The 19,392-nt window shown below is 34.9% G+C and overlaps 1 non-coding gene across 1 annotated transcript; it reads left to right on the top strand.

The window, feature by feature from the left end:
• Positions 1-3,779: 3,779 nt before the first annotated feature.
• Positions 3,780-3,943, top strand: LOC118725200. Its single transcript, XR_004989926.1, has one exon. It is a non-coding gene; the product is annotated as a U1 spliceosomal RNA (small nuclear RNA).
• The last annotated feature ends 15,449 nt before the right edge of the window (positions 3,944-19,392 follow it).

The following is a 19,392-nucleotide window of genomic DNA, read 5'->3' as shown; positions in this document are numbered from 1 at the left end:
TTTAAACTATTGGAATAAATTTATTATTTTTAATTGTATATGCAAGTAATAATTAATTCACTTTATATTTTCTACTGTATTTATGGATGCCTAAATCCAATAAAATTTAGATGTAAGGAAATTTCAAACTTTAATAATAATCCTTGAATATTTTATGATAACCACATATATGTGATACCAATATTCACAAGGACAGGTTATTGAAACAAGTAGATACAAGTTCAGGAATTTATATTCATAAGAATTTGCTTTTGATTCTAAGTGTTCTTCTTCCTGGCTAGAATAAATAGAATATGAAACTGATTTTTAATCTAATGCAACCACAATCTGTCACTTTTCTCCCTTTATTCATATTTTTTCTATAATAAAAATGGTACCTTTTTCTGTTTATTTTTAAGTATATCCATTTTTAGTGGATAATTCTTGATAACACGTAATTGATCTTTACTTATAAGACCTTAAATACAAAATTTAAAAAAGAGGATTTCATTTATCACAGCAGAAGAATGGCAAGAATGTAGTTATGTCTATATTGGGAAAACAAAATTAGTTTTTAATTTTTAACAAAATAAGTCAAAATTCTTTAATGTTTAAGTTTGGAATTCATAAAATTTTTTTATGATGTTCTTTTTTATGTTCTTCATTTAATTAAGATAATAAATTTTATGTTTATTTGTGACTAGAAGACACCTTTGCATAGCTGGTTAACAACCTGGGATGAAGGGAGAAGGTAGAAAATGGGAGGATACTTTTTTTTGGTAACAATCTATTTTTATTTTACATTAAAGATACTAAATAGATTAAGGTAACACAGTGAAACCCTAGCAAATAAATAATGTAATTTTGGCATTGTCAGTTTAGAACACTCACACTGCCTTCCCCCCATTCCCAAGTAAATAGCTATCCTACAAGAGAAAGGCTTTAGTTCTAATGATTCTTCTCTTATCTCATTTCTTAAATATATAATCTAATAATATTTTCTTTTGATGCTAATGTGTATCACCTATAGCAGGTATTTTCAAGTCTAGATGTCTCCCAAAATCTGTGAGATACAACCTACACCTGAGTTACCCTTTAAATTCAACATTGCTCATAAATATGAATGTTTTTCATAAAATCACTTGAAAAAATTCTATGATTTATTATTATTAGAAAGGCATAAATATTCATGCAAGAATAGAACTTCCTTCCCCTGGCTGCAGGCACCACCTTAGCTTTGGCCCAGAGCAGCCTTTCTGTCTTCTCATGCAGCCCAGAGGCCCAGAGAGCCTGGGATGTTTTGGATTCATCTTCACCATGGCAATGACACAAGCTTCCCATTCCCTCTTTCCCCCAGCCACTTGGCACCTGTCTATGCAAATTAATCCACCTTCTTTGTTAGGTTAATTTTCTTACTCACTCTTGATTGGCTGGTGGGCATTGCGAAAGTATAGTCAGTTTGCATTTTACTCTTTTATTAGTATAGAGATAATCTATTTTACATTATTTTTTTGAAAACAGAAAATGAAAAGATAAACTAGAATTTAAGATTCCAGGTAATGGATTTTGTGGTCTCTACATTTCCCTTCTGACCCTTTCTATGAAACCCCAGACTAGTACCTGCTCCATAGTTTTTGTGGCATCAGCACAATCATTATCTTATTTGATGCTCAAATCCATCTAGTGAAATAGACTATTATAGCCCAGATTTTCAGGTCAGGTTTTCAATATTTACTTTAAAATTATGTAAGCCTAGTCTTTATGAATATTTCTTGTAACTTAGTCATGAAAACTAAAGTATGCTGGAGAAACATAGACGTTTTAATTAGTGGAAAGACAAAAGTATCAAAAAAACTAAATTTTGTTTTAGTTTTTTATTGTTATTCATGTGGATTTTCTTAACTATTCTTTAGAATAATTTTCTGCTAGCATGACCAATGATTTGTTTATTTAATATCAATGATTTTAAAAATTGGAAATCATTGATATTAAATAAACAAATCAAATAAATTTACTTGAAATATGGTCTTCGAGTATTAGGGAAATTAAAAATAAAAAACCTAAAAAATTTTAAAGGCAGAATCAACTATTTTCAAAGGAGAAAGTGAGAAAGATCATAGTTCTATTCTGCACAGTTTATTGTAGATATTTTGTTCTCTAAAGTACATAATCTGTATTTTTCAATCTCTGAGCCCTATTAACTTTTAATTTCAAGTACTTTTTCTAAGAAATTCACTTAGACTATATTTATTAATTGTTTAATTATTTGAAATATATCAGATACCTCCAGGCATCTGATAAACACTATCAACACTCACAACTATCCTATATAATAAAAGAGTAATATGCAAATTGACCCTCACCATGGAATGACCAGGAACAATCAGTCACTATGATGTGCAATGAGCACTACGGAACAGATGCTCAATGTGCAATGACCACTACGGAACAGATGCTCAATGCAGGAGCTCCCACAGGGTCAGTGTGCTCCCACAGGGGCTGACAACTGAGTGCAGTGGTCATGGCAGGAGCCTTTCCTGCCTCCTCCACAGTTCTAAGGATGTTTGACTCTGAATGTCAGACATCCCTCAAGGGCTTCCAAGCTGGCAGAGAGATGTCTGACTACCAGCTTAGGCCCATTCCTCTGGAGAGCGGGCCTAAGCTGTCAGGTGGACATTCCCTGAAGGGTCCCAGACTTCGAGAAGGTGCAGGCCAGACTGAGAGAGCCCCCTGAGTACATGAATTTTTGTGCAACAGGCCTTTAGTCCTATATAATAAAAGAGTAATATGCAAATTGACTGAATGGCAGAATGACCAGTCACTATGATACACATTGACCACCAAGGGGCAGATGCTCAATGCAGAAGCTGCCTCCTAGTGGTCAGTGCATTCCCAGGGGGAGCACCACTCAGCCCCAATCTGGGCGGATGGCTGTTGAATGCAGTGGCCGCCTCCATAACAGCACTACAGATTCCAACTGTTGCTTAGGATGTCAGTCAAACATCCTCCAAAGGATTCCTCAAATGTAAAAGGGTGCAGGCCAGACTGAGAGACCCCCACATAGTGCACAAATGTTGTGCACCAGGCCTTTAATAAACACATAGAGCAAGAGAAGCCAAACACTAATATACTTTCCGACATGAAACACAAAACCAGATATAACTTTGTTCTTATGAAACTTAAAATCTATGGTCCTGCTACTCAAAGACATTTTCATAGACCAAATTTTCAGTATCCTTTGTGAATTGTTTAAAATGCAGAATCTCCAGCTACACCCTAGTTAACAAGTATACATATTATAGTTTATAAAACATTGGTATATACATATTTTACTTAATCATATGTGAAAAAGTAAACTTGTACATTTCCTAATCATGACTGAGTATATATACAGCAAAAACAATTACTATTTCCAACAAACTAAGGAATGTAGACTAAAAAACATTATGTCATCTCTCAAGCTTCTAAAGGTGGGATGCGGGGTGCCAAACAAACAGTATCAGAAAAATTATAACTAAGGTATCCTAAGTAAATATCTGAATATCAAAAAAAATACAGATAATTAAATTTTTTGTAGTTCCTTTGGGAAGGAAGAATTTTAAGCCATTCATAACTCATAATGAATATCAAGTGAAAATGCTAAAAAATATAAGAATCTTCTTGTTGCTCAGGTCTAGGTATGATGCGGGCTTTCTGACTGGCTGGTGGTTCTAACAAATGACTTATTTGCTAAAGTCTTAGCCACCTCCTTAGTAAATGGGAGAGGGTAACAAGAATCATGTTTAGAACTGTAAGGACCAATACTTATCTAGCAGGGGAGATACCATAATCACGAAGGTGGTTTTCCCAGGGTGAGGCTTATTCATTGCACTCTGGATGTGCTGACCCCTGCGATTTCCCCAAATGTGGGAAACTCGACTGCATAATTTGAAGTTGCTTTGTATTTCCATTCAAGGAAACAAAAGTTATTCAATGTCTCTGGAATTTTCCCTTCTATGCTGGGGAAGCAAGAGTTTACTTATATATAGAATTTTCTTGAAATAATATAGTTATGTTCTTTTGTTGTTGTTTATTTGTTTTTGTATGTGTGTATGTGTAACAATGGTCCATGGTGTGGTGATTGTGGGGAGGGGGTGAGTAGGAGGAGATGGGGGCGGGTAGAGGGGAGATAAATGGTGATGGATGGAGTCTTGACTTTGGGTGGTGGACAAACAATGGAGAGATGATATGTTATGGAATTGTGCACCTGGAACCTGTATAATTTTGTTAAGCAATGTCACTCCTATAAATTAAATAAAAAGGGAAAATTTACTTTGGCCTTGAGATCTTCACTTGGCTTACCATAGTGCTGTTACATTTCTTCTTTTTTTTTTTTTAAGTACATTTTCTTTGCTTTAAAAAAAAAAGAATATATTTTTATTGATTTCAGAAAGGAAGGAAGAGGGAGAGATAGAAACATCAATGATGAGAGAGAATCATGGATTGGCTGCCTTTTGCACACTCCCTTCTAGGGATCAAACCCACAACCTGGGCATGTGCTTTTGACCAGAATCGAACTTGGGACCCTTCAGTCCCCAAGCAGAATCCACTGAGCCAAACCAACTATGGCTATTACATTTCTTAATTATAGAACACTTATACATTAGTATCTAAATATTTTTTAAATATGGTCATATAATAGATGAATTACATCTAGCTTTATATTCTACATTATTTTCTGAATAGTTATGAACCAATCCTATTACCATATTATTAGCAATCTTACTAGGTGAATATAAAATCCTCCAGCCCCCATCACTCTGTCTTTCTATTTGAGCAGCAGTTATCAGAGTAAAGAATCACCTTCTGCTCTTCAACTTCTACTATGTATTATTCCTGGAGAAACTAAGTGTTTCAACTTTGAAAGAAAGCAAGAGATCCTTATTAGTCTAATGTTATTTTAAATAGAAAGAGGAATTATTTTTATAGTTTAGAGATAATGGTGAAATGAAATATTTTGTGTATTATTTAAACAAATCGAAACTCAGACCACATGAAATATTTAAAGAAATGTAAAGTTGGGGGAGGAGGACTCTGTCCTCAGCCAGGAAGCTTCCTCAGAGCGTCCTAGGTGGTTATTTACTCCAGCTGTGAGCAGCTTCAGAATTTGCCTTCTTGAATCACAAGAGAAAGCAGAAGTTATACAACTGTTAAGATATAAAAAGAGGAGGATTTAAAATGGTGGTGGAGTAAATAAAAGCTCACAGACATACTCCCAGTATCAAACTAGAATTCCAACTAAAACACAGAAGAACCAGTCTAAAAATGTAAGCACTCACTGGAGAGAAAGCTGATAACCAAGGACAGGAAGAGAAGATTGCATAAAATCTGGTAGGAGAGGCAGAGGTGCAAAGGGTCATGCTGCTGAGGCCATCTTTCTCAGGCAAACCAATGCTATCATGACATGTTAGCCTGGGGGAAGATAGTTGACCCACCCTATTTGAAAATATCCTGCCCCACCCTATGGAGTTTCAGAGGCCCATTAAGAGACTGAAAGTAACAATTAGCCTCCAGCAGAAGCAATTGTCTCACTTGTTGGAAAACCTCCCACTCCACCAGTGAATCATTGCTGAGGACACTCCAGACTGAAACAAATCAGTCTGCAGGCAGAGGTGGTTCTCTGAAGGCTTTGAGTCTTTACCTGATATAATTAGTCATAAATAGCATTTTGGGTCCCCACTGTAGACACCATCTCAGATTGCTCAGCAAGGCAAAAGCCAGAAGGACCCAAGCACCTATGACATCTCAATGATTAAATTATATTATATGTTTTCAAAAGAACATTCTTTAGAACAACATTCTTCTAATCAGTTACTCAGAAATCTAGCCTGTTTCCATTTTGTGGCCCTGTAGTATCAATGATTGTTTTTTTTGTGTGTGTTTTTTTTTTTAACTTTTATTGAATTTATTGGGGTAACATTGATTAATAAAAATTATATAGGTTTTTCACCATCCAAAATCGTCTCTTTTCATTACCATTTATGCCCCATTTACATGATTCTACCTCCCTCAACCCTCTTTCTTATTTTTAATCACCAAACTGTTGTCTGTGTCTATGAGTTTATTTGTTGGTTAACCCCTTCATCATCTTCACCTGCTCTCAACCTTCCTCCTTTCTGACATCTGTCATTCTGTTTTCTGTATCTGTGAGTCTGATTCCCAATGTCACCAGAGAAATGAGAATTAAAACCACATGAGATATCACCTCACAACTGTCAGAATGGCTATCAGCAATAGGTCAACAGGATGTGGAGAAAAGGAAACCTTTGTATACTATTGGTGAAAATGCAGATTGGTACAGCCACTGTGGAAAACAGTGTCAAATTTCCTAAAACATTAAAAATAGAACTCTATGGTGATCCAACAAATCCACTTCTGAGAATATATTTAAAGAAACCTGAATGACATATAGTCTGAAAATAACAACATAAAAAAATTCAACAAAAACAAGAGCAGGTTCTTTGAAAAGATAAACAAGATTGTCATAGCCAGTTTGGCTCAGTGGATAGAGTGTCGGCCTGTGCATCAAGGGATCCTGGGTGCGATTCCAGTCAAGATCAGGTACCTTGGTTGAAGGCTCCTATTCAGCCTGGGTCCTGCTCATTTCTTCCAGAAAGAGGAAATCAATTTATGTGTTTTTCTCACATTGATGTTTCTCTCTATCTTTTTCTCTCTCTCCCACTCTCCCTAAAAATCAATGAAAAAAAAAAAAATATCCTCTGGTAAGCATTAGTTAAAAAAAAAAAAAAAAAAAAAAAAAAAAAAAAAAGATAAAACATATTGATGGACTTTTAGCCAGACACATCAAGAAACAAAGAAAGAGGACGCAAGTAAATAAAATTGAAAATGAAAGAGGCTAAGTAGCAGTTGACACTCTACTAGTAGAAATTCAAAGGATTGAAAGCAAATATTATTAACAACTATACGCCAAAAAGCTGGACAACCTGGAAGAAATAGACAAATTCCTAGAAAAATGAATTATTCCAAAACTGAATCAAGAGAATCAAGAAACCTCAATAGGCCAATAACAACAGAAGGAATTAAAGCAGTAATAATAATAATAATAAAAAATCAACAAAGCTCTGAGCAAAAATAAGTCCTGGATCAGGACTTATTGCTTCAAAGGTGTGTTTTACTAAAAATTAAAACACATATACACACACACACACATACACACACACACACATACATACACACACACATAACTAATACCTAGCTTTCTCAAACTATAAAAACAAAACAAAACAAAACAAAAAACAAACAAGCAAACAAACAAGGGGTACTTCTAAGCTCTTTTTATGAGCCCACATTATCCTAATTCCAAAACCAAATAAAGACATTATTAAAAAAGAGAATTATAGGCCAATATCCATGATGGTCATAGATGCAAAAATTCTCAACATAAATTTCAGCAATACATTAAAAAGATCATACACCATGACTAAGTGGTATCTATTCTGGGGATTCAAGGCTGGTACAATATTGGCAAATCAATAAATATGATATATCACATAAACAAAATGAAGGATAAAAATGATATATCAATAGACACAGAAAAAGCATTCAACAAAAGCCAACACCCATTTTTTTTTATAAAAATGCTTAGCAAAGTGAAAATAGAGTGATCATATTTCAATATAATAAAGGTCATATATGACAAATCTATAGCCAACATCATACTTAATAGACAAGGACAAAAAAATGTTCCTCTTAAGAACAGGAACAAGACAGGGATGTCCACTTTAACCATTCTTATTCAACAGTAGGGACTCAGTGCATGAGTTCATGCACCTTGAAAGGAACTGTGGGCCATGAGGTGGTGGTGGGCACAGGGGTGGATCTTGGCCTATCCTCCACACCCTTGCCCAGCCCCTCCCACAATGGCCACTGGTTCCCTGTCTGCCAGTAGCCCTGCTCCCTCTTCTGCTACTCACTGGCACTGGCAGCACCGGCTCTGATTGCACCTGTTGATGGCATGGAGCAATTGGGGCCAGAGCCAGCAGTGGATGTGAGTGGGGTCAGCACCATCAGCAGGTGTGAGTGGTGGCTGCCAGCCCCGATTGCCCCTCAGGAGCAGAGGCAGGTGGAAAAGCCTTGAGGGGTGATTGGTGCTGGCAACTGCCTCTCGCACCCACTGAAGGCCCTGAGCGATGATATAATTATGGAGGAGGAAAAAATAGTTTTCCTCTACCTTTCTGAGTTCTTAGGCCCTTGTAATGCAAGACAGATCACCAAGAGAAAAACAAAGTTCATTAACATGTGTACCTTGTGTATATGTGGGAGACCCCAGGAAAAAATGAGTAACTCCTTAAGTTGGCTTAGAATGCAGATTTAAATACCTTCTTCCTAGGGAAAGGGGATGGAGATGTAGGCCTCTTAGAGCAGAGTAAATAATTTTTAGGAAAGATGAATGGGGCTGGGGGAGAATAGTTTGTAGCAAAGCTTGGGTTTGATGTCAACTTTTACTTGTGACAGGAGTCAGTCTTCTCTGCCTGATGACACTTCTTCCTTCAAGGGGACCCATGACATTTAAGCTCCTTTTGTGGGAGTCTGATTTTATGTCGATCAAGAGACTTCAGTGAAAGCCTCTGCATGCACTTGCTATTTTTCAAGCATCTGTAGCTCCAAGATCATCAATATAACAACACAGCATATGTTGGGGTGGCATGTTCTCTGACCTTCAGAATAAACCCAACAAAAGCTTGTTTCCTCTCTTAAATGACTTGCCATTTGTGTTATTCCCTGGAGATGGTATTCTGACCAGACCTTCCTGGGAGTGGTCATAACATACCCTGTGCTTTTAGAAAGGTGTGTGGCACATCACTAAATAAACTAGGATCAGTTTTCTCATCTTGGTGAAAGGAAGATAAAGTTATGATAGTTTATCTCCCTTTCCACAAGTTTCTTGTAGGTTTGTATCTCTGCTGCCCCCCTTACTTCCCGCCTTGGCTGCAGGGCTTATAGCAGCTGGGTGCTGGGATGTGGAGAAAAGGGAATGCTAGTACACTGCTGCCAGGAATGCAAATTGGTGAAGCCACTATGGAAAACAATATATAATTTACTCAAAATATTAAAAATATAACTACTGTTTGACCCAAAGTTCCCGCTTCTGGGAATATATCCTAAGAAGCCTGAAACACGAACCAGAAAAAAAATATATGCTGTATGTTCATAGCAACATTATTTACAATAGATAAGAATTAAAAACATCCTAACATCCTAACTGCCCATCAGTAGATGAATGGATAGAAATCTATGATATATTTACACAATAGAATACTATGCAGCTATAAAAAAAGATGGATCTCTTACCCTTTGGGACTGCATGGAGGGGCCTGGAGAGTATTAAGTTAAGTGAAATAAGCCAGTCACAGGAAGACAAATATCACATTATCTCACTTACAAGTGGAATCTAATGAATATAATTAACAGACCAACACAATAGGGTCAGAGACATGGAATAATAGAACAGACTGACATATCTCATAGAGGAGTGGGGGGTGGGGAAAGACAGGAATAGATTAACCAAAGAACTCATATATATAAGTGCATAACCAATGGACACGACAATAGTGTGATGAAGGCCTGGTGTGGGACAGTGGCTGCCAGGAGGTGGGTAAAAGGGTGGGAAGTTGGGGCACATCTCTAATACTGTCAACAATAAAATAAAATTTAAATATATATTAAAAAAGAAGTCTGGCCGGGACCGGTTTGGCTCAATGGATAGAGCGTCGGCTTGGGGACTGAAGGGACCCGGGTTCGATTCCGGTCGGGGGCATGTACCTTGGTTGCGGGCGCATCCCCGGTGGGGGGTGTGCAGGAGGCAGCTGATCGATGACTCTCTCTCATCGATGTTTCTGGCTCTCTGTCTCTCTCCCTTCCTCTCTGTACAAAATCAATAAAATATATTAAAAAAAAAAAAAAAAAAGAAGTCTGAAATATAAATTTGAAATAATATATGCACTCCTATGTTCAATGCATCATTATTTAGAATAGCTAAGATCTGGAAACAGCACAAGTGGCCATAATTAGATGAGTGGATAAAAAACCTTTGCTATATTTATACAATGGACTACTTGGATGTAAACAAGAGGAAATCTTACTTTTTGTATGGTAAGATCTGGAGAGTATTAAACAAATTGAAATAAGCCAGTCAGAGAAAGACAAGGTATGATTTCATTTATCTGTGGATCTAATTAACAAAATAAACAATCAATGGTTGCTTTTAGATCTCTCATACAAGAATATAAAGTGCTGTCTCTATATATTAGATATTAATATATATGTATAACTTATACAACATAACAGAAGGAAAACAATCCAATTAAAAATGGATGAAATTTGTCTTCCTCCAAAGATGGCCAAGAAAAAATGCTCGAAGTCACTAATCATCTAAGGGATGAAAATTAAAACAACAATGAGGTATTGCCTCATACCTGTCAGAATGGCTACCATCAACAAATGACAAGTGTTGGCAAGGATGTGGAGAAAAGGTGACCCTAGTACACTGCTGGTGAGAATGCAGACTGGTGCAGCCACTATGGAAAACAATATGGAATTTCCTTAAAAAAAAATTAAAAAATGGAACTCCCATTTTACTCAGTGATCCCACTTCTAGGAATATAGTACTAAGAAATAAGAAAGAATAGATGCACCCCTATGTACATAGCAGTGTAATTTATAATAACTAAGGTTTGGAAACAACACGAATTCCCATCAGCAGATGAATAGATAATAAAGCTCTAGTACATTTATACCATGGGATACTATGTAGCATTAAAAAGAAAGAAAGAACTCTTACTGTTTGAGAGAGCATGGAGGAAACTAGAGAGTATTATGCTAAGTGAAATAAGCCAGCCAAAGAAAGACAAGTATTACATTATCTCACTCATGTGGAATCTAATGAACAAAATAAACTGATGAACAAAATAGATTCAGAGACATAGAAACATGGAACAGATGGTCAAACCTCAGAGGAAATGGGGAAGGGTAGGTGGGTGGGAAGATCAAAGAACTTGTATGCATACATAACTCCTGGACATAGAAATAGGGTGGTGAAGGCCTGGGGTGTGGGGTGTGGATGGGCTAGAAGAGGTCAACGGGGGAAGAAGGGGTGACATATGTATGACTTTCAACAATAAAGAATTTAAAAAAAAAACTAAAAAAAAAATAAGTAAAAGAAAGGTTGTCAGGTTGAGTACTCTAAGTACTTTCAGTTTGGCCCTGCTAAACTTCAAAGAGGCTTGGAAATATTAGAACACATGGAATTTCTTGAGCACTAGACATATCTGCCACATTTAGTAACTGAATGAAGCTTTTCAGGCAATAAATTTTGTTTATTTAGCAAAATAAAGTTAATCATAAAATTATTATAAAGTTGATAATAAAGTTAATAAAAATTCCTCCCTAAAAAAATATGTTGATTTCCTGACAATTGGCTTAATAGTCAGTGATGGCATATTTTAATAATTTTTGTTATGACTTTTATTTTTTCTATGTTATTTGCAAAGCAGGTTAAGTTAGTGTGCTAATTTAAATAATACTGTTTATATCAGAAAGGATTCATATTTACACACTATATTTGGCATCTCTTCAGTATATAGTATTAATATATTTATACTATGACCCTAAATTATAAACCAGCTTGGAGAAAAATACTTGGGATATTTTAAGTTATTTTGTCTGGGAAATACAGTGACAAGCACTTTCTTCTTATTCATAGTGAGAACAGTTATTCTCAATATCCAGCTCTTTTCCTGGTGTACACATAAAGTAGATCTTGAGTTTATAAGTACTTTTCGCACTGTCAATCTTATAAGAAAATACCATTAAGGAAACTATACTGATATAGCTCACACAGATAACTAACAAAAATTGTTAGTTTTGATGTTTTAACATGTTTGTACATGCAGATATATAGAAATCATATATGATTATACAGGAAGACAAATTACATCATTAGTGACTAGATTTAAATTAAAAAAATAGTTAAGTACATAAAAATCCTGGTGTATATATTAACACATTAACTATAAAAGTTACAGGTTAAAACTTAATGCCTATAAAATATATAAGTAAATTATAATTACATAGTATTCGATGTCAGAGGTTGAAAATGAAAACTGAAATTAAAATCTAGCTCTCCTACTTCCTCACTGTGAGATACTGGACTAGTTATCTATAGGAATATTGAAATAAGTTGAGGGAATATTTTGAAATATTTTCAACAGTGCTTGGTACAAATTAAGGATTTCAAAAAACTAAGTATTACCATAAAAAGAAAGAAAAAACTAAGCTTCATAATTAATATCATTCTAATTGTTCATCTTGGACTTAGTTATACATTATACAATTTTGATCAGGTATGCATTAGTGCTTAATATTTTTAAGAGAATGATTATACACTGCTCTATTATTATTTATTATATCAATTTATTTTTCAATGTTTAATTATTTTAGTATTGATTCTACTATAAGTCATTTGACTTTATGAAATCATCAGCTATTAAAATGAGGTGATATAATATGATCAGTCTTCCTCTATTTATTAAAGAGGCAAGTCTCAAATTTCTAGTATTAGATAATCATCAAAATTATCTATATATATATATACAGAGATGTATGTGCTTGTAAGTGCAAAATGTATGTGATATATACAAATGCCTTTCCTAGTTCTGTTTTATATTGACTGCAGTTTGGAAAGTTTATTTTTTTCATATTCTAATTATTTTATGTATGAAAATAATACAGAGTTAATGTAATATAATTTGATAATTGTATCTATGAACTAAATTTTTACTATTTTTAGACCTATTCAAAATAAAATAAAACATTTCACAAAGTTTTATGTTAAAACATCACCATTTATATATCAGGCTTTTAAAGTTTTTATAAACAATTTGTTTTCTATTAAATTATTTTGCTGAACATTCTATATACACTTAATAAAATTGGCTTTGCATTTCTTACAATGCCTATATTTTACTGATTTACTTATCTATAGCTTTTTGCTCTTCTTTTGATTCTAATGTATGGTATAAAAATGCTGAACTTATAAATTTGCTTCCAACTGTACACAATTATTTCTATCAAAATTACTGTTACTTTATGTTGATTATTTTGATTATAAATCATATTATGTTTGATTAAATGTGAAAAATTGTGTGACCATAGCATGTATAATAGCAGAAACAATTAAATAAAATATATTATTTTATCTAAAGTACTAATTAATTTTGTCATAAAATTGTATAATGAAATTTGGCCACTTTTAATGATGTAATGTGTGGCATTTTAAAGTATGTGAAATTTATCTAACTTCTGAGTTTGTGTCACTCATACTGGAAGGCAAGGAGCAACTAAATCAAATATGTATTTTGTATAAGGATATTACACATTGCAGTTAGGGAAACATAGCTTTTATGATAATGCTTCAATTTTTTATCAAAATTGGTCTCCTTTCCAAAATGATTCCACTCAACTCACCCTACTCATTAACATGATATATATGAAGGACATATGTCTCTTAGGAAACCAATAATACTTCTTTCCCCAAAGAAAACAACATAAGAATATCAAAATGTGATGGTTTGTATTCTCTAAAAAATAGGGTACTGGTGGAGAGGTTTCATTTAATTATTGAGAAGTGACTCCATCTAAGTTTGAAGTAGAATTTTTAAAACTTATTGAGGTCACCTTCATCTCTTACATATTAATTGAAATGATTTTTTTCATACTTGTCTTTAAGCATGTAGAAGAACATTTGAAGGATCTTATTAAGCAAACTCAGTCCTTAACTATAATTTGACAGTATTCATAATAATGTGCTAGTGAAATAATACATTTAATAAAAATGTTACATCATAGAAGTTATAAAGAATTAAATCAAACAATAATAATCATAATCTACTCAATGCTGCCTTAATGGTAGACATTAATTGAGACCTGCTCATTCTAAAGTTAAAGATGCAATTTCCTTAGGTAATAGTGGTCTAGATGGGTTCAGAGAAAGATTAGATAAGCAATGCACTCTGTACTTTGTCTCCATAAATCAATGAGGTCACTTAAAATCAAGAGCATTAAAATATGCAGTCAAATTTGGGTTATCACATAACAGTCACCAAGCTGACACTACCAAAATACCAATTTGTTACATATAGAAAACTTCTCATCACTATTCTATATCAGCCTCTTTTATTCCTCTTTATCACACAACATGAAGATTTCACAAGGAGACAAAAATATCTGTCCTTCTGCCAATGTGTTACTGGAAACCACAAAATAACAATTTTAATTGGAGCAATAAAATGCTCCCAATTATCGTGTTTTATATAAAAAAGAAATTATAATCAAATTATAATTAATAAATATAATGTATTCTCTGACATGTTAAAATCTTTCTTATGCACTGTGTTTTAATGTTCTAGGTGGCTCAAACCTCAAAGAGTCTCTGACTGGCCCCACAAGAGGTCAACTGTCCAGCTAGTATTTTTTACACTACCAGGAAAATGAAAACCCAACAAAGGCATTTTTGTTGTGGAGTTTTATAAAATCAACTTGGAATACAGTGTTAATAAAAATAAGAATATTCTCTTCTATGATAAGTTTGCTTATATAATGTTTACAAATATAATTGCATTAAGATATTTTTTCATATAAGCTTTACTTGATAATGACTTACAAAAATAGTACTAATGAAAACACATTATTTAGAAAACACATTATTTTAAAAACTTTTTTTTATCTGTCACTCTTAATTAACTATAATTTAATTAAAGGAGTGCTTAATTTTAGCATGTAAGATAGCAGTTTCAAAATGAATTAAAATTCAAAATAATTTTAAACTTCATAAGAAACATTCTGAGATATAGTTAATAATAATTATATATCTATCTGTATATATATATATGCCTAAGCAACCAAATGACTGAACAACAAACGACTGAACAACCAAACTAGTTGACCAATCACTATGACCTGCGCTGACCATCAGGAGTCAGATGCAGCTGTCCCCTGGTGTCAGTGCACTCCCTCAGTCAACCTCTTGTGTCTGGCCAAGCTCCTGTGGTCCCTGCCCCCAGTTTGCAGACCCCAGTTGGCCCCATGTAGACTGAGCGAAATGTCCCAATTGGCCCCTATTGCCAGCCAAGCAAAAGGACCTTTCCCATACACTAATTTGTGCACTGGGCCTTTAGTATATTATATGTACAATTAATGTAATTTTGAAATATGCAACATTTATTTTTATAACCTCTTCTCTTAAAAAGATATCTCCCCAACCTCTGTGGCTCAGTGGTTGAACATCGAACTATGAATCAAGAGGTTATGTTTCAATTTCCAGTCAGGGCACATGCCTGGTTTGCCAGCTTGAGCTCCAATAAGGTATGCAAGAGGCAGCTAATTAATGATTCCTATCATTGATGTTTCTTTTGAAAAAAAAAATATATTTTTAAATTTTTTATTTATTTATTAATTATTATCTGTGTACATATTTTAACATTGCCCCCCCCACATACCCTCCCTCCCCAGAGTTTTGTGTCCATTTGTTCTCCTTATATGCATGTATACAAGTCCTTCAGTTGATCTGTTATCTCCCCCAGATCTCCCTACTCTCCCTGGTGTAATTTTGCAGTCTGCTTGTTGCTTTACTGTCTTTATATCTATCTTTTGGTTTGTCAGTTTATAATGTTTTTTAATGTCCATAAATGAGTGAGGCCATGTGGTATTTCTCTTTTCTTGACTGGCTTATTTCACTCAGCATAATGTTCTCTAGTTCTATAAAGGTTTAATCTCCAACATCTACAAACAGCTTATACAACTAAATAAAAGGAAGATGAATGATCCAATTAAAAAATGGGCAATGGATCTAAATAGAATATTTTCAAAAGAAGACAGAAGGAAAGCCAAAAGGCACATGAAAACATGCTCAAGGTCACTAATTATCTGAGAGATGCAAATCAAAACAACAATGCAGTACCATCTCACACCTGTCAGAATGGCCAACATCAACAAATCAACAAACGACAAGTGCTGGCGAGGTTGTGGAGAAAAAGGAACCCTTGTGCACTGCTGGTGGGAATGCAGACTGGTGCAACCATTGTGGAGAACAGTGTGGAGTTTCCTCAAAAAACTGAAAATGGAACTCCCATTTGACCCAGTAATCCCACTCCTAGGAATATATCCCAAGAAACTAGAAACACCAATCAGAAAGGATATATGCACCCCTATGTTCATAGCAGCACAATCTACAATAACTAGAATCTGGAAACAGCCTAGGTGCCCGTCAGCAGATGATTGGATCCAAAAACTATGGTACATCTACACAATGGAATACTATGCTGCCACAAAAAAGAAGGAATTCTCATCATTTGCAGCAACCTGGATAGAACTATATATATATATATATATATATATATATATATATATATATATATATATATATATATATAGATCTTTTTTACAGAGAGGAAGGGTGATAGATAGTTAGAAACATTGATGAGAGAGAGTCATCAATCAGCTGTCTCCTGCACACCCCCTACACCCCCTACTGGGGATGTACCCACAACCAAGGCATATGCCCTTGACCGAAATTGAACCTGGGACCTCTCAGTCCACAGGCCAATGTTCTATCCACTGAGCCAAACTGGTTTTGGCCCATCACTGATGTTTCTATCTCTCTCTCCCCCTCTCCGTTCCTCTCTGAAGTCAATAAAAAGCATATTAAAAACTGATCTCTTATTTAGACATCTGAAACAACCATTTCTCTTTGACTTGATCTTAAAAAAAAACCACAAAACTACTTGATGTATAATTTCCCATTAAAATATAGAAGAAAAAAACTTAGAATAAGTCTTCAATTTTATTATCAAATGTCATATTGGTTAATATGATAACACTCACAAAGACAATATCAATGTCTAATTGTCAGTAGTATTAGAATAAATACTGCTAATTTACTTATAAAATCCACCCTATTACTTTTATTCATTTTCTCCCTATGAGTAATTTGTGAGAATATAAAAAAATTAGAATTAAAACATACCCTATTGATTTAGCAATGACATGATAGATAGTTTCTTTTGGTTGTTTGTTTTGATCCTTTACACTATTTTGGGCTCCAAAAATACTTTATAAAGACAATATGAAGCTTTTATAAAACTACATTAGGGTGTAGTAACGTTGGTAAATATTAATTAAGGTAAATTGCTAAATTTTTACTGATTAGCAAAGATAGAAGAGCATCAACATTTCCTAGTGCTTGATAACCTTTGTAAATCGTTTTGAGTACCAACACACTGCAAATCAGGAAATAACTTTATTTTTGTGATAAACATGCGGGAACATAAGAAAGCTTCTATTGTGAAATAAAAAAATAACTAAATCCAATTTCTAGATCAGCTATATAGTGTTACCCTATGCAATTTGTATAATATTTTTGAGTATCACTTTATGAAATTTTAAAATAAAAATAATTGTTAATTTTCAGGATTATTATAACTAAACATATTATGTTTCAGATATAAAAGAAACTTAACAAATGTTATTTATTCTCCTAATTCAGAAAGAATGAATAACTCAGTGTAATATTAGAAATAGTAAATAAATAAAATAATATTAAGCATTGTTTAAATGACTAAATTGAATTTTATTACCTTGAAAAAAGATACTGAGGATCTTCATAGCTTTAGCATGAATATGACTATAACAAGTGATCCTTTTGTATTAAGTGAGTTTCTAGTTGCAAATTATTTAATGTAAGGAAATTATAAGTATTACTATTGGCCCAGTGCACACACATTGTGCAAGCGGGAGGGGGGAGAGGCTGTCCCTCGGCCTGGCCTTCACCCTCTCCAATCTTGGACCCCTCAGAGGATAATCAGTAGTTGGACATCCCTCCCACAATCCAGAACTGATGGCTCCTAACCCCAAGCCTGCCTGCTTGATTGCCCCTAACTGCTTCTGCCTGTGAGGCTGATTGTTCCTAACTGCTCCCCTGCTCGCTTAATTGACCCTAACCGTCTCTGTCTCAGCCCCGCACCTGGGACCCAGGATTCCCTCCTCCAGCTGACCACAGGCTCCTGGGATCCGGGATTCCCTCCCTCTGGTCAGCCATAGGTGCCCAGGCCGGCTGCAGCCACAGGGGATGGTGGGCAGGTGGCTCCACCTGGGCTGCAGCTGCAAGTGCTGGCGCCTGGGAACATGAGTGGATGGCTTCCCCACCTCCCAGGCTTCTCCATCTCCCGGGCCACAGCCTGCCATAGGTACTGATGCCCAGAACTGCGGGGTGGGCAGCTTTTCCATCTACCAGGATGTAGCTAAGCTGCAGGTGCTGGCACCTGGACTGCAGGCAGGCAGCTTCTCTGTCTTCCCTCGGGTGCAGTGTGAGCGATTTCTCTGGCTGGCTGTGGTCTGGGATCATGGGGCATATGACTTCTTCATTTCCCAGGCTGCATCCGGCCTCAGGCACTGGGTCCTGGTTTCTGTCTCCTCCAGGACTGGGGCAGGCATAAGTGAGGCTTCTGCTTCTGGCTACAGCTGGGATCAGGGGGTAGGCGGCTTCTTCATCTCCCAAGTTGCAGCTAGCCTCTGGTGCTGGCACCCAACTTCTTAACCCCCACATGCTAGGAGAGGTGGAGGGGGGTGGATGGGCTGCTGCCATGTTTTTAGGTAATTTACATACTCAGATTGGCTGGTAGTGTAGCAGAGTGACAATAATTTGCATGTTTCTCTTTTATTAGTGTAGATAGTAATTATTTTTATTAATGATCTGATTAAAATTGTGTTCTCTTATTAAAATTGAAGAGTAGAAAAGTTTTTACTTTCATTTAGACATTATTTGAAGACTCCAATTACTGAATTTTTAAGAAGAATTAGTACTATCACAGGAGATATTTCATAGATACTGGAAATAAGTTAAAGACTCAGGCACTATTCTAGTAATCAATATCTGTTGATCTATAATCTGATAGCATTTCTTAATGTACTTTTCCTTTTCATAGTATAATAGAAAAGGAAAAACATATTGAGAGGGATCTTAAGAGATGCTATGCTTAAATTGTATTTCATATGAAAACTTCTTTATTTTTCTCTTGTGGCAAAGGGACATATGAACTACATTTGAATGAATGTGTTGAAACTAAGACTACTGATACCATTGATTCAATTTTATAAAAGCAAAATGTCCCTTGGTGATATTTTAATCAATAACAAAAAATTAAAAGAAATATCACTACACACATTGTAACTTCATTTATTAATATTATTTAGATATTCTATCCAAATGATTTCTAAATATATTTAAGGAAATTATACTTAATAGTTAGTTGATCAGCACATAAATATGTATTTCATTGCCTTTCTTTATATGTTTATTTT

The sequence above is a fragment of the Pipistrellus kuhlii genome, unplaced genomic scaffold (assembly GCF_014108245.1).
Source record: "Pipistrellus kuhlii isolate mPipKuh1 unplaced genomic scaffold, mPipKuh1.p scaffold_m20_p_2, whole genome shotgun sequence".
Classification (NCBI taxonomy): domain Eukaryota; kingdom Metazoa; phylum Chordata; class Mammalia; order Chiroptera; family Vespertilionidae; genus Pipistrellus; species Pipistrellus kuhlii.
This window is presented reverse-complemented; position numbering and strand designations above follow the sequence as displayed.